Below are 15,521 nucleotides of genomic sequence, written 5' to 3'. Positions count from 1 at the left end.
CCGCACCGGAGCTGTTCCTGCTACGCCGTCCTTCGCCGCCTCGGATCTGCTTCCCCTCCGCTAACATACGGCCACGGCAACACAGTCAACAATTTGGCCATGGGTTCGTCCAAGCATGCACCCTCCAGAACATCGGTTTCCCCGGTAAAAACAAGAAGATCGGCGCGACATGTGGGGGTGACCACACCGGCAACCGAAAAAGGTACTCCTCTTCCCTTATTCGTGCAAATCTTACATCTCTGCTTGCACGGTATTCATCCCACAAAAGACACTAGTTGACCGCTTCTTCTTGATACTAGATGTTCCTAGTAACTCGTGATGCACAAGGTTTCTCCTCATATACTATTTCACCTTAGCTAGAGGTCCATCGCCCCCCTGAATTTCAATTTCTGGACACTTGATTCCCAATTAACGGAAGCATTCCCCGGTGTAACAGGCGCTAGTACGCCTATTACGCCGGGGAAGCAGCGCCTTGGTGTTTATCATAGGGGCGTGTGCGGCCTAGAGCTAATGGCACCCAATCTGGAGGTCGGCCGGGATTAAAGGGATGGCCTGGGGGCGCTGCCAAGCACGGCGGTGGTGTGAGGTCGATGGGAGGGCGGGGTGGCGGAGGTAGGGGTCTGGGCCAGTGGTCGCTGGCGGTTCGAGAAAGATCGTCAACAGTGACTGGCGGGAGGTAGATGAAGGCCATCTGCCCGTTCCTTATAGATCGGACGGTTCATTAAAAAAATCGAATGACCTATTTATTTTCAGTCGACTGTTATCTTAGATATGACCACATGTGGTGGCGTGCTGGAAGAGTACTTGCATTTCCTGTGCTCATATATTACAAAATCATACGGAGTAGAATCTAATTTTGTTTGCCATGCAATGTTCTAGAGATATCATATGTCTCATGTCACTTGTTTTATGGCCACCTGCTATCTGCTACTTTTACAGTGCACTAGTTCTGCACACACTTCACCCTTACTCTCACTGTTGTGTTTTTATGCAAGGGTATTTCAGACTCTGCTGCCATGAGAGAAGCCAAAAAGAGAAGAGATAAGTCGCTCCAGCTTGTTGTGCGGCTAGGCAAGACACGTTTCAACGCTTTAATGGGTGCAGTGTCAGCAGATGGAGACGGGGAATGTAGCTCTGGAGTTGATGACCTCGCTCGCAATGAACCACCATCCCAGGTGCTTGCTTTAACTTCGCGGTGTCATATGTGGTTGCATGTTCCATATGGTGTCTAGCTTGTATTCGAAAGGCCGAAGTTGATAAGATAAGGAAAGATATTTTCTTTACATGAACCACCATCCCGTGAGCACCAGAAGACAAATAGCTAGTCAGGGCACTGGCCGAGCCAGTGACAAGCCCAGCAAAGATAGGAATCACCTGGAAGCCAACTAAAAAGCTGCGATGGTGGCGAAGCAACCCGCCTCCCACTAGGCTCTTAGGTCCTAGATGATCATGCTCACCACTCCAGCCGGATGTCTAGCTTGTATTGCTTCCAATTTGGTTAAATTGCATCTGCTTAGCGTACACATTATACCTTTGAATATGACATGCCTTTCTGTTTTTGGTACATACTAGTACATCTATGTATTAACCATGTTCTTACATCAAACTAATGTTCTTGTGTATCCCTCATCGTTCACTTATGACAAGGCAGGCATGCAAGGGGACTACTCCTCATTTAAAGAATGCAGCGTCAGCCTCCCGACATGATTCTCAAGAAACAGAAATGCTACATGAAGATAGTGAACGTAGCTTTGTAGTTGATTACATCATTTCCCCTACACTAGCATCGCATGTGCTTGCTCTAACTTGGCAGCGTGATATGTGGTTGCATGTTGCATATGGTGTCTAGATTGTAATTCTTCCAATCTGGTTAAACTGCATGTGCTAGTCTGCTTAGCTTATACATTATACCTGTTAGTGTGACATGCCTACCTGTATGTAGTACATAGTACATCTGTCTATTAAGCATGTCCTTACATAAAACTATTGTTTTTTTTGTATCCCGCATCAATCAACATGACGAGACACCTTTAGTATATGCAGTGTGATATTAGTTGCATCTTTCATATGATTTATAGCATGCGCTACTTCTAATTTGTTGAAATTCCATTTATGATGGGACACTTTTAACTTGGCAGAGTCATATTGGTTTCATCTTTCATGTGGTGTCTAGCTTGCATTGCTTCTTATTTGCTGGAATGGTTTCTGCTTAGTTTACACAAACAGTTGTGAACATGTCATGCCGTCTTGTTTTCCGTACATATTCCATCCTGGTATCATGTGTTTGCCTTACATCAAAGTAGTGATTGTCGGTATCATGCATGAATGAGTTCTGAAGAGACAATTTTATTGCTTTTTCTTGTCGGTTTTACTTGACAATTCAAAATCAATAAAGCGGAAGGAAGTTAGCAAGGCAGCGGATAAAGGTGCTCCTTCCGAATGGAGGGCCTCTACAGTTTCTACTCCTCCACACCCCCAAGATGATTTCCAAGACAACACATGCATGGACACTCAACAAAGCTGTGTTTATGATGAGCACGTCTCCCCTAGTGCAGCATCACCGGTGCTCCCTCTAACTTGGCACTGTTATATGTGGTTGCATGTTATGTGTGATGTCTAGCTTGTATTGCTTCTAATTTTGTTGAATTCCATCTGCTTACCTTACACATTATACTTGAGTAAGACACGTGTTCCTGTTTCTAGAACATACAATATCTGTCTATCACACCATGTTCTTACATCATATTACTACTGTTGTGTAACCTGCAATAATCACTTATCATAAGACACGTTTGACTTCGGAGTGTGATATAGGTTACATCTCACATTCTTTTCTAGCTTGTACTACTAATTTGTTGAAATGGCACTTATGACGAGACAGTTTTAACTTGGTAGAGTGATATTCGTTGCATCTTTCATATGGTGTCTAGCTTTCATTGCTTCTAATTTGTTGAAATGCCCTCTCCTTAGTTTACACATCATAAGTTGTGAATATGCAATGCTGTGAATATGCAATGGCACTAATGACGAGAGACCTCTAACATGGTAGTGTGATGTTGTTTGCATGTTGCATATGATTTATTTCTTGTAATGCTTCACATTTGTTTAAACGCCATTTATGATGAGACACTGTTAAGTTGGCAGAGCGATATTTGTTGCATCTTTCATATGGTGTCTACCTTCCATTGCATTGCTTCTAATTTGGTGAAATGTCTTCTTCTTAGTTTACACATCATAGTTTTGGTTATCTCTTCCATCCTGTTTTTCATACATATTACATCCTCCTATCATGTGGTTGTCTAACATCAAAGTTCAGTTCATCTGCATCATGCATCAATTTGTTCTGAAGAACTAAATTGTTATTCGTTTTTCTTGTCGGCTTGACTTAACATGGCACAGAGAAAGAGGAAGAAACACAGAATGGCAGGGAATGAGAAGCAGATGAATCCTGCAGATTCTGCTGGTACTGATGGTGCAATAGAAGGTCAAAGTCCAGCAGAAAATTCTACAAACACGGCATCCCATGCTACACGAGTTGCAAAAAAAGACAAACAGAAACAAATAGCTGCCACCAAACAAGCAGAGACAGCCCTAGTTCCTGCAACACCTACCACAGTACTACCAGCTGCACGACGTACTCGTGCGTCAACTAAGCTAGCAGCACATTCCCAAGCTCCCTTGCCACCTAACACTACTTCCCAAGCACTCTTGACACAAAACGAGTTGGTAATATCAGATGAATCTTGTGAGCTTCAACAGCAAGAAGGTTGTTGCTGGAGTCAAGTTATAGTTGCATGCTTCTTTATATGTAGTCTCACAGTTTGATGTACACTAACACTTCCTATGTTTGTTGTTGGACTAGCACCTAGGCGCAAGAGGAAACAAACATCAGGGATAATGCTCGATAGGTTAACTAAATCTAGAGGAGGAAGAATGGAGATCCGTTTTGAGGCAGGTTTAAAAAGGCTACATGATGCTACAGAGTCAGCCAAGTTAGTACTAGAGGCAGCGGTTGTTGTTAGGTGTCATGTACGTATCCTCCCAACATGGATTCAGTACAGGAATGACAAAGACGAAACCCAGTTCAACACCTTCCTCGACCATTTATCTGTAAGTATGGTTATGTATGGAAACTAGTAATATCGTCTTGCTCTGTCCAATACTTTCTAGGTTGCTGATAATGAGACTCCCATAATTTTCAACAGATGAGGTTCAAGTTGGATAGCCAAGATGATGCAACCAGACAAGCTTGCACCCATGTTTTCAAGTCTGCTCTGCGACAGTATCGGTATAACTTGAGGAAAACTCACTTTGAAGGCAAGGCTAACAGTGAACTTGCCCAAACATCTCCAGTGGAAAATATATCTGATGAAGACTGGAGAGGCCTCGTTAAACACTGGTCCGATCCGAAGTATCAAGTACATTATATATATATGTCATCAGATCACATGTTGAAGTCCTATTTACGCATGTGCCATACAAATCTATCTTCTTGTAGGTGAACTGTTCAAAGAACAAGGCCAACCGTACGAAAGTGAAATTCCAACAGACGACAAGATCTCGTAGCTATATTGCACACTGCGAGGCTCTTGTAATCAGCTGATGTTTCACTCTTTTCGCTGTACCATATTCTCAGATCTATATTGACTTGTTCCAAATGCAGAGGAAAGCCCGCAAGGACAAAAAAGTACCTGAACCAAATGCTGTGGAAATCTTCAAGGACTGTCACACCAGCAAGAAGAAGGGCATGACTACACCAGTTAAAGCCACTGTTGTAAGTCCTTAATCCTCATGCCTTTTAACTACTACTTACTCTGACTTGTGCCTTGAACTGCATGGTTTGCAGCCAATGTCTATTACTCTTTTCAATTTTATACACAATTGTCTTAGAGTATCATTGCACCTTACAAGGTTTAAAAGAGAGCAGTGATGTTCCTTTCATCTTAACCCGTAATGTAGTTCCGTGTTGGGCTTGCCCACACAACGTTACAATTGCCTGTTTGTCTGTTCTCAGTTGTTTTGTGATATGAATGACGTCATACTATGCTTACCGTATTATAAACTTTGTCTCTTCATCCTTAGCCCTCAATACAATGTGAAGAAATAGACAATACATTAGCGATGGTACATGGTCATATGTTTGGAACCTGGTTTTATTATGTACTTTGCAATAAAATACAACTAATATTTTACATGGGTTCACCAGAATAAGTTCTGTATATAGACCAAAGCTATTTTGTTTGGTTTTGCTACCTCCTTAATATCTTCTATTCTGGTACTACTAATGTAAAACCTCAACTTTTCAGCGAGCTATGGAAAAAATGGTGGAACCGCCACCTTCTGAAGGTGGCGAGGCAACTATAACCGCAATGTCAGCTCTTGCTGCAGTGGGTCAGTACCTGTCCACTAACAGTGCTAAAAGCACGTTCCTGCGTAATACTGGGTTGGTTGTTAAGGCAATATCGTCCAAACTGCCTCATGATCAAGATATGCAAGCTCAAAGCAATGTTGTATCTGCGCTCCAGACACAAGTCCATTCCCTAACAGAGACCCTTTGTGAAACAAGGAGAAACATTGCTCAATGTCGTCAAGATATGCATGGTTTTGAAACCAGAATATCAGACATTTGCTATGTTGTTCAGGAGCCTAGGGGAAATGAAGGCAAGGGTTATGGTGCTCCATCGGACAATACAGCATGAAAACGTAACAGTCAGGTCAAATGAACTGAGCTTCTGAACTTCTGGTGGTGCATTTATCTGCTAGACTGTTAATGCAAACCTTCCTTTTGTGATATAGTTGTAATTTATTTTGGTGCGATACAAAATGTATTCTTAACGTGCAGCCACCGCCTGAAGAAAACAGCAAGCCATTTTTGAATAGTGTAGGGTGTTCCCTATATTTGCACTGGTGGCGATCTTTGATGCCGAGTGGATGTAATCTGTGCAATCGCCATAATAGCCGAGCATTAGTTTCGGCCTTATTTATTTCCTAGTCTTCTTTTTCCCTGGTTTGCTAGTGGCCGCAACTACCATGGGCCATATACGGGCCGTAGGATCCATGGGTCACCTACGGGCCGTTGATAAATGGGCCTGTAATCGGTGGGCCTCGGGCCGTCGGATAAATGTGTCTACATGGGCCATAATCGGGCGTAATTGGTATCGGCCCAGCACGGTAACAGGCTGTTAACAGGCCGTAGGACAACAAAGGCTTAATTTTGTCACAGGCATAACGGGTCGTTAATGGGCCAGAATATAGGACGGGCTGGAAACGGGGCAACGGGTTAACAGGCCAGAAACAGGCCGACTCTTGCCATGGGCCGATTTTGGCCCATTAGGGTAACAGGCCAGTAACGGGCCGACTCTTGCCATGGGCCAAATTTGGCCCATTAGTGGAACAGGCTAGTAACGGGCCGGAAGTAATCGAGGGCCGAAAAGGAGCCCAAGAACGTATGGGCCGTCAATAGGCCGAAAGCTAACACGGGCTGGAAACGGCCCATGTAAATCACGGGCCGTTAACGGGTATAAAGAAAATTACTGTTCATTATGGGCTAGACTCACCGTGGGCCTGTAATGGGCTGAAAGATACGAAGGCCTCATATGGGCCGAAAGACGTCGTGGGCCATACATGGGCGAAAGTGAAATGGGCTGGTATTATATTCGACAGCCCACATGACGTTGTGGGGCCGATTTCCTTTATGGCCTAACGGGCCGTAAAATGGGCTATTTGCGAAGAGACCGTTAACAGGCTTTTCATGGGCCAGCCGGTTAACTTTTGACCAAGTCAAACGGGCTGGCTTTGTAAGCTAAATGGGCCACTGTTGGGCCGTGCCACGTGTCGACATATCATAGGCGCCTATCTGACCCACTGACGAGCTGACACGTGTTTCGTCCGGCCAATAAGAATTTTACACGTGGAAATTTCCCATTGGTCGGGCTGTTAACGGGTTATCAGATCCAAAACCCGACTCGATAGCTTAACGGTGTTCCGTTATGGCGGATGCCATGTGTCGGTTACCCTTGACGAAAGCACTTCTGTGACGTGCGATTTATCATCATGGAAGTGGACACTTCCGTGATGATAATTTTGGTAATGTCATGGAACACTTCTACGACAGCACAGGTATGACTATCTTGATTCTGTCATAAATTTGTCATGGATGTACATCATGACAAAAAAAGCGACCTACTATGACAAACACGTATCATCACGGAAGTGTATTTTTTGTAGTGTAATATGTTGCATAGCGAGGGATGTCCTACAGAAAATGGTAGGGTTGTTAAAGAAAATATGGTAACATGCAAATATGGGCCCAAATTGAAAGAAATGTACAGCAGTTAAAATCGAAGCACAAAAGTCTATAATTAAGCAGATAGGGTAAACATGATGTCATGGAAATATGAGAGTAATCGAAAGAAGAATACATCATTAATTTGCCTAATATATAAAGAAGAGGGGGAAAATCCCCTTTGACGTATATGGTGCATGTGGCACCTTTTATCAAAATGTAGCAATATTTAGAATATGTTCAGGAAAGTAGGCCATACCAACCAATTTAGGGTGAGATTGAACATACCGCGTGCATCCTCAAGTTATCTGGTACGATGAGATGGAATCTCTGGCGCCGTTCGCCAAGTCTTGAAGTATCGGCGCACTGTACATTCTATGAATGAAAGAAAACCCTCAAATCAGCTTGAATAAAAATGAATTCACAGTGATTTCCACCGGGTGATTAAAGGAGGAAGATGAACTGGGATAAGAGATGAGATAATATCTCATCAAATTAGTTACCTCGTCATCCATGAGAAAGAACTCTTAGTACAACAGATTCCCCAACCGGGCGGAGCTGGGTCGACCGCGAGCAGCGTCGAGAAAGTCGATGTCGATAGGCGGCGGCAAGCTGAAGTGGCGAAATGTGGTGGGCTTTGCCGGTAGCCTAGCAGCGGCAGCAGGCGTCGAGCTAAGTGTTCACCGCCGTGATAGGCGGTGCCTTGGCATAGACGCGCAGGAGCTTGTGCAGGTGTGAATGGGGATCATACCAGAGGGGCCGAGGTGGGTGGTGGGCGGGGTGAGGGTTTTTGTGACGCGTGGATGGTGAGGGTTTTCTTTTTTCTTTTTTGAATTGGGTGGTGAGGGTTTTCTGTCCCACAAAGAGTTGTGGGGGTGACGGTTTGCTAGAGCGAACCGTGTGTGATTGACGCAGCAGGCAAAATGATAGTCATTGCACACGGTTCCAATTTTGGGAACTATGTGTGATTGATGTACTACCTCCGCCCTGGTTTATTGGTCCCGTGTTGTAATTTTTACCAAAATTTGGCAAAATATTTAACATACTCAGACATAGATAATAAGCGTACATGTACATAAGCATAGTTCAACCATAAGTACATAGTTCAACCGTCATTAAGCATACTCAAGCGTACATAGCTCGATCCATCCCACATCTCATCTCACATGCGGCCAGCACGATCCTGAAGCTTCTCCAGGTACTCGGCGTATGCACCATGCACCACCCTGCGAGAATACTTCTGCTTGAATGAGCCAACGACCCGTCCTCTTGCTTGCGCAAGAACACTTAGATACATGTCATGAATCTTGTGGTTGCAAAATGGGCATCCACAGCCATCGTTCCAGGTCCTAATACGCCTGTTATGCATTCCCGCATAAAGCTCTCTTAGGATTCGCCTCTTGTACCTCCTCTGGGCATCTTCATCCTCGCTGTCCACATCGTCAGACAACACCTATACATATAGTAAAACAAATTTGGCATCAAATCATTGATTACATGTCGTGAAGTAGGATTAGGAATTTATGGCTACTTATTTATACATATTCAGAGATTATGGTTTGATTTCTAAGCACAATCGTCTATGTACAGACCAATCTTGAAGAAAATAATGGCACAAACATATGTAGGTCATTCAAAATCAATTGTCAAGTCCTGGCTAGGAATTATTAGCACGAACACTAACCCTAGTCGGATTACTAGCAGAAATCATATGCACAGATGAAACAACTAATCACTTATCACCTGTACCATTCAAACAATCAATACACTACACAGATCTAACGAAACTTACTCAAATTTCATGGATTGGGAGAACATAACCACAAGATTTCTATTCCAAAAAGGGGGGAGGCAGGAGTAACTAGAGAAACCATATGATCTATTTGACACATAAATTGGTATAGATGACTAACCAGCTGTCCATCATCGTCGAAGTCGTTGCCGAAGTGGTCGTCGGAGTCGGAGTCGGAGTGGTCGTCAAAGTCGGTGTGGAACTCCGCCTCCGGCTGTGGAAGCTCGACACCGTCGACGACGTCAAGGTGCAATGATAACTCTCCGGCGGTGATGGCAACCTCTGTCTCCATCTCCACGCCATGCTCGAGTGCTTTAGCAGCCCCGACGTCGCCACTCCCTCCAATGGGGCGCTTTGGCGGCATCCTCATACACTGACGGCTTTGAGGATTGAGAGCGGCGTCGAGGTTGCAAGAGGAGAGAGAGGATTGTGTGTGTGTAGCGAGGATGCGGGGTGCGGCCGCTCGGGCACACCATTAATATGGAGTAGTGGGAGTTATGGGAGAGAGGCGGGCGGCGGTCAAACCGATGGCTCGCCTCTCGGTGAGCCTACGCACCGGACTGCTGGCATGCCTACCAAAGTTTCACACAGCTACTCGCACGCCTCCTGATGAAACTGCGTAGTGAGCACGCCTCTGTCAATTCACACACCTGCATGCACGCCTCCCCGTCTACCTACGCGGTGGACTTCTCGCACGCATCCCGTCAACTCACGCCTACTCGCACGGCGACACGTATATTGTTTTTCTATTTGGATGATTAATGTTGCCGCTTTATTGCTTAACCGAAGCATGGCACGTATCCATTGTTGGTCTAACGCTCATCCTTCGAATAAATAATCCATTTGGGATATTGGTTCCCAATTATTAATAATCTCCCGTCTATAATTAGATAAAGATTACATCAAAACTGGTCTCAATTTTGACAAAAAAAAGTACAATGTCACTTTGTATTGGTGTCCATATGACAACACGATAAGTTTCATGAACTTCAAATAAGTTTTGGATGTACTAGAATTTAAAAATCAAGATTCTCAATGTTTGAAATTTGTTGCACGGGGAGTAAACATGCACCCAGTGAGACACATGTGTTTTTGCAATCCATTTAGGTGCACTGCGACGTGTGCATGTAGCTCAGATTTGATTTTTGCACATTATACCCATAGAAAATCAATCAACTGATGTACTAAAACGTCTTAATGATCTTTGTGAATTTTTGGAAATTAAAACATCCCTCCTTTGGTAACATGTATGTTCACTGTGGGATAATTAATTTAACATGCATCATAGTTGTGGTGGATTCGTGGTGTGTGTGTGGGGGTGTGTGCGTCTGGGGGTGGCGGGTGGCTCGCAGTACACTACGAGTTGTGAGCCACCATGTGGTTGGCCATTTTGTTAGGCAGGCTGGTGCCACATCAGAGTCGTGAAATCGTTATTTAACACATTACACAACCCTTCCATACATAAATATTTTGGCAACATGCAGTCCATGGTTGCCCTACACGATACTCGATACTCGCGTGTGACGCTTTCTATGGGCCCGCGAGGTCGTCGTCCATCACTTTGACGAACAGCCGGCAGTGAGATTAATTTGACCAGCAAGGTATAATATTTTTTGTTTGTGTTATGGTGGTATATAGTACGCGTCGAAGAGGTGGGAGGGGACTAGCATATATACTATACGTATGCGTCCGTGAACAAGTACACCTCACTCGGTGTCGACTTTTTGGTTACCGAGGCACGTGCCACAACAAAATTGTGAAATTGGTTATTCAAAAATCACACAACACCTTTTTGGGCCACATGGATATATATCCTAGCTAGGACACTCACGTGTGACACTTCCATCTATGGGCTCATGAGGCCATTGTCGATGCATGCATGCATGCATCACTTTGACCTGTTGGAAATATGCCCTAGAGGCAATAATAAATTGATTATTATTATATTTCCTTGTTCATGATAATCGTTTATTATCCATGCTAGAATTGTATTGATAGGAAACTCAGATACATGTGTGGATACATAGACAACACCATGTCCCTAGTAAGCCTCTAGTTGACTAGCTCGTTGATCAATAGATGGTTACGGTTTCCTGACCATGGACATTGGATGTCATTGATTACGGGATCACATCATTAGGAGAATGATGTGATGGACAAGACCCAATCCTAAGCCTAGCACAAGATCATGTAGTTCGTATGCTAAAGCTTTTCTAATGTCAAGTATCATTTCCTTAGACCATGAGATTGTGCAACTCCCGGATATCGTAGGAGTGCTTTGGGTGTGCCAAACGTCACAACGTAACTGGGTGGCTATAAAGGTACACTACAGGTATCTCCGAAAGTGTCTGTTGGGTTGGCATGAATCGAGACTGGGATTTGTCACTCCGTGTAAACGGAGAGGTATCTCTGGGCCCACTCGGTAGGACATCATCATAATGTGCACAATGTGATCAAGGAGTTGATCACGGGATGATGTGTTACGGAACGAGTAAAGAGACTTGCCGGTAACGAGATTGAACAAGGTATCGGGATACCGACGATCGAATCTCGGGCAAGTATCGTACCGCTAGACAAAGGGAATTGTATACGGGATTGATTAAGTCCTCGACATCGTGGTTCATCCGATGAGATCATCGTGGAACATGTGGGAGCCAACATGGGTATCCAGATCCCGCTGTTGGTTATTGACCGGAGAGTCATCTCGGTCATGTCTACATGTCTCCCGAACCCGTAGGGTCTACACACTTAAGGTTCGATGACGCTAGGGTTATAGGGAATAGATATACGTGGTTACTAAATGTTGTTCGGAGTCCTAGATGAGATCCCGAACGTCACGAGGAGTTCCAGAATGGTCCGGAGGTAAAGATTTATATATGGGATGTCCTGTTTTGGTCGCCAGAAAAGTTTCGGGGTTTATCGGTAACGTACCGGAACCACCGGGAGGGTCCCGGGGGTCCACCAAGTGGGGCCACAAGCCCCGGAGGGCTTCATGGGCCAAGTGTGGGAGGGGACCAGCCCCAGGTGGGCTGGTGCGCCCCCCCCCCACAAGGGCCCAAGGCACCTCCAAGAGGGAAAGGGGGGCAAACCCTAGGGCAGATGGGCCCTAAGGCCCACCCCAGGTGCGCCTCCCCTCTCTCTCCTTGTGGCCGCCACCCAGATGGGTTTTTGGGGGCTGCCGCCACCCTAGGGAGGGAACCCTAGATGGGGGCGCAGCCCCTCCCCTTCCCCTATATACACTTGGGGTTTTGGGGGCTGCAAGACACACGATTTGATCTCTCCCTGGCGCAGCCCTACCTCTCTCCTCCTCGTCTCTCGTAGTGCTTAGCGAAGCCCTGCTGGAGTACCACGCTCCTCCACCACCACCACACCATTGTGCTGCTGCTGGATGGAGTCTTCCCCAACCTCTCCTTCTCCCCTTGCTGGATCAAGGCGTAGGAGACGTCACCGGGCTGTACGTGTGTTGAACACGGAGGTGCCGTCCGTTCGGCACTAGGATCATCGGTGGTTTGAATCACAACGAGTACAACTCCATCATCCCCGTTCACTTGAACGCTTCTGCGTAGCGATCTACAAGGGTATGTAGATGCACTCTCCTTCCCCTCGTTGCTGGTTTCTCCATAGATAGATCTTGGTGACACGTAGGAAAATTTTGAATTTCTGCTACGTTCCCCAACAGTGGCATCATGAGCTAGGTCTATTGCGTAGATTCTATGCACGAGTAGAACACAAAGTAGTTGTGGGCGTTGATTTTGTTCAATATGCTTACCGTTACTAGTCCAATATTGATTCGGCGACATTGTGGGATGAAGCGGCCCGGACCAACCTTACACGTACGCTTACGTGAGACTGGTTCCACCAACTGACATGCACTAGTTGCATAAGGTGGCTAGCGGGTGTCTGTCTCTCCCACTTTAGTCGGATCGGATTCAATGAAAAGGGTCCTTATGAAGGGTAAATAGCAATTGGCATATCACGTTGTGGTTTTTGCGTAGGTAAGAAACGTTCTTGCTAGAAACCCATAGCAGCCACGTAAAACATGCAAACAACAATTAGAGGACGTCTAACTTGTTTTTGCAGGGTATGCTATGTGATGTGGCCAAGAAGAATGTGATGAATGATATGTGATATATGAGATTGATCATGTTCTTGTAATAGGAATCACGACTTGCATGTCAATGAGTATGACAACCGGCAGGAGCCATAGGAGTTGTCTTAATTTATTTATGACCTGCGTGTCAACAAAAACGTCATGTAATTACTTTACTTTATTGCTAACCGTTAGCTGTAGTAGTAGAAGTAATAGTTGGCGAGACAACTTCATGAAGACACGATGATGGAGATCATGATGATGGAGATCATGGTGTCATGCCGGTGACAAGATGATCATGGAGCCCCAAGATGGAGATCAAAGGAGCTATATGATATTGGCCATATCATGTCACTATTATTTGATTGCATGTGATGTTTATCATGTTTTTGCATCTTATTTGCTTAGAACGACGGTAGTAAATAAGATGATGCCTCATTAAAATTTCAAGAAAGTGTTCCCCCTAACTGTGCACCGTTGCGACAGTTTGTTGTTTCGAAGCACCACGTGATGATCGGGTGTGATAGATTCTTACGTTCGAACACAACGGGTGTTGACGAGCCTAGCATGTACAGACATGGCCTTGGAACACATGCGAAACACTTAGGTTAACTTGACGAGCCTAGCATGTACAGACATGGCCTCGGAACACAAGAGACCGAAAGGTCGAGCATGAGTCGTATGGTAGATACGATCAACATGAAGATGTTCACCGATGTTGACTAGTCCGTCTCACGTGATGATCGGACACGGCCTAGTTGACTCGGATCATGTAATCACTTAGATGACTAGAGGGATGTCTATCTGAGTGGGAGTTCATAAGATGAACTTGTTTATCCTGAACATAGTCAAAAGGTCTTCGCAAATTATGTCGTAGCTCGCACTTCAGTTCTACTGTTTAGATATGTTCCTAGAGAAAAATTAGTTGAAAGTTGATAGTAGCAATTATGCAGACAGTAGAAGGCTTATGTCCTTAATGCACTGCTCAGTGTGCTGAACCTCGAACGTCGTCTGTGGATGTTGCGAACATCTGACATACACGTTTTGATAACTACGTGATAGTTCAGTTAAACGGTTTAGAGTTGAGGCACCGAAGACGTTTTTGAAACGTCGCGAAACATATGAGATGTTTGGAGGGCTGAAATTGGGATTTCAGGCTCATGCCCACGTCAAGAGGTATAAGACCTCCGACGATTTTCTTAGCCTGCAAACTAAGGGAGAAAAGCTCAATTGTTGAGCTTGTGCTCAGATTGTCTGAGTACAACAATCATTTGAATCAAGTGGGAGTTGATCTTCCAGATGAGATAGTGATGTTTCTCCGAAGTCATTACCACCAAGCTGCTAGAGCTTTGTGATGAACTATAATATATCAGGGACATATATGATGATCCTTGAGATATTCGCGATGTTTGACACCACAAAAGTAGAAATCAAGAAGGAGCATCAATTGTTGATGGTTGGTGAAACCACTAGTTTCAAGAAAAGCAAGGGAAAAAGGGATACTTCATGAAACGGCAATTCAGCTGCTGCTCTAGTGAAGAAACCCAAGGTTGAACCCAAACCCGAGACTAAGTGCTTCTGTAATAAGGGGAACAGCCACTGGAGCAGAATTACCCTAGATACTTGGTAGATGAGAAGGCTGGCAAGGTTGACAGAAGTATATTGGATATGCATTACAATGTGTACTTTACTAGTACTCCTGGTAGCACCAGGGTATTAGATACCGGTTCGGTTGCTAAGTGTTAGTAACTCGAAACAAAAGGCTACGGAATAAACGGAGACTAGCTAAAAGGTGAAATGACGATATGTGTTGGAAGTATTTCCAAGGTTGATCGAATATCGTACGCTCCCTCTACCATCGAGATTGGTATTAAAACCTAAATAATTGTTATTTGGTGTTTGCGTTGAGCATAGACATGATTGGATTACGTCTATCGCAATACGGTTATTCATTTAAGGAGAATAATGGTTACTCTGTTTATTTGAATAATACCTTCAATGGTCTTAGACCTAAAATGAATGGTTTATTGAATCTCGATCGTAGTGATACACATGTTCATGCCAAAAGATATAAGATAGTAATGATATTACCACCTACTTGTGGCACTGCCAAGTCATATCGGTATAAAACGCATGAAGAAGCTCCATGTTGATGGATCTTTGGGCTCACTCATTTTTGAAAGGATTGAGACATGCGAACCATGTTTGTTGGTAGATATGCATGAAGAAACTCTATACAGATGAATCATTTGGACTCACTTGATTTTGGATCACTTGAGACATGCAAATCATACCACATGGGCAAGATGACTGAAAGCCTCATTTTCAGTAAAATGGAACAGGAAAGCAACTTG

This window comes from Triticum urartu, chromosome 4 (genome assembly GCF_003073215.2).
Source record: "Triticum urartu cultivar G1812 chromosome 4, Tu2.1, whole genome shotgun sequence".
Classification (NCBI taxonomy): domain Eukaryota; kingdom Viridiplantae; phylum Streptophyta; class Magnoliopsida; order Poales; family Poaceae; genus Triticum; species Triticum urartu.
Note: the sequence above shows the minus strand (reverse complement) of the source record.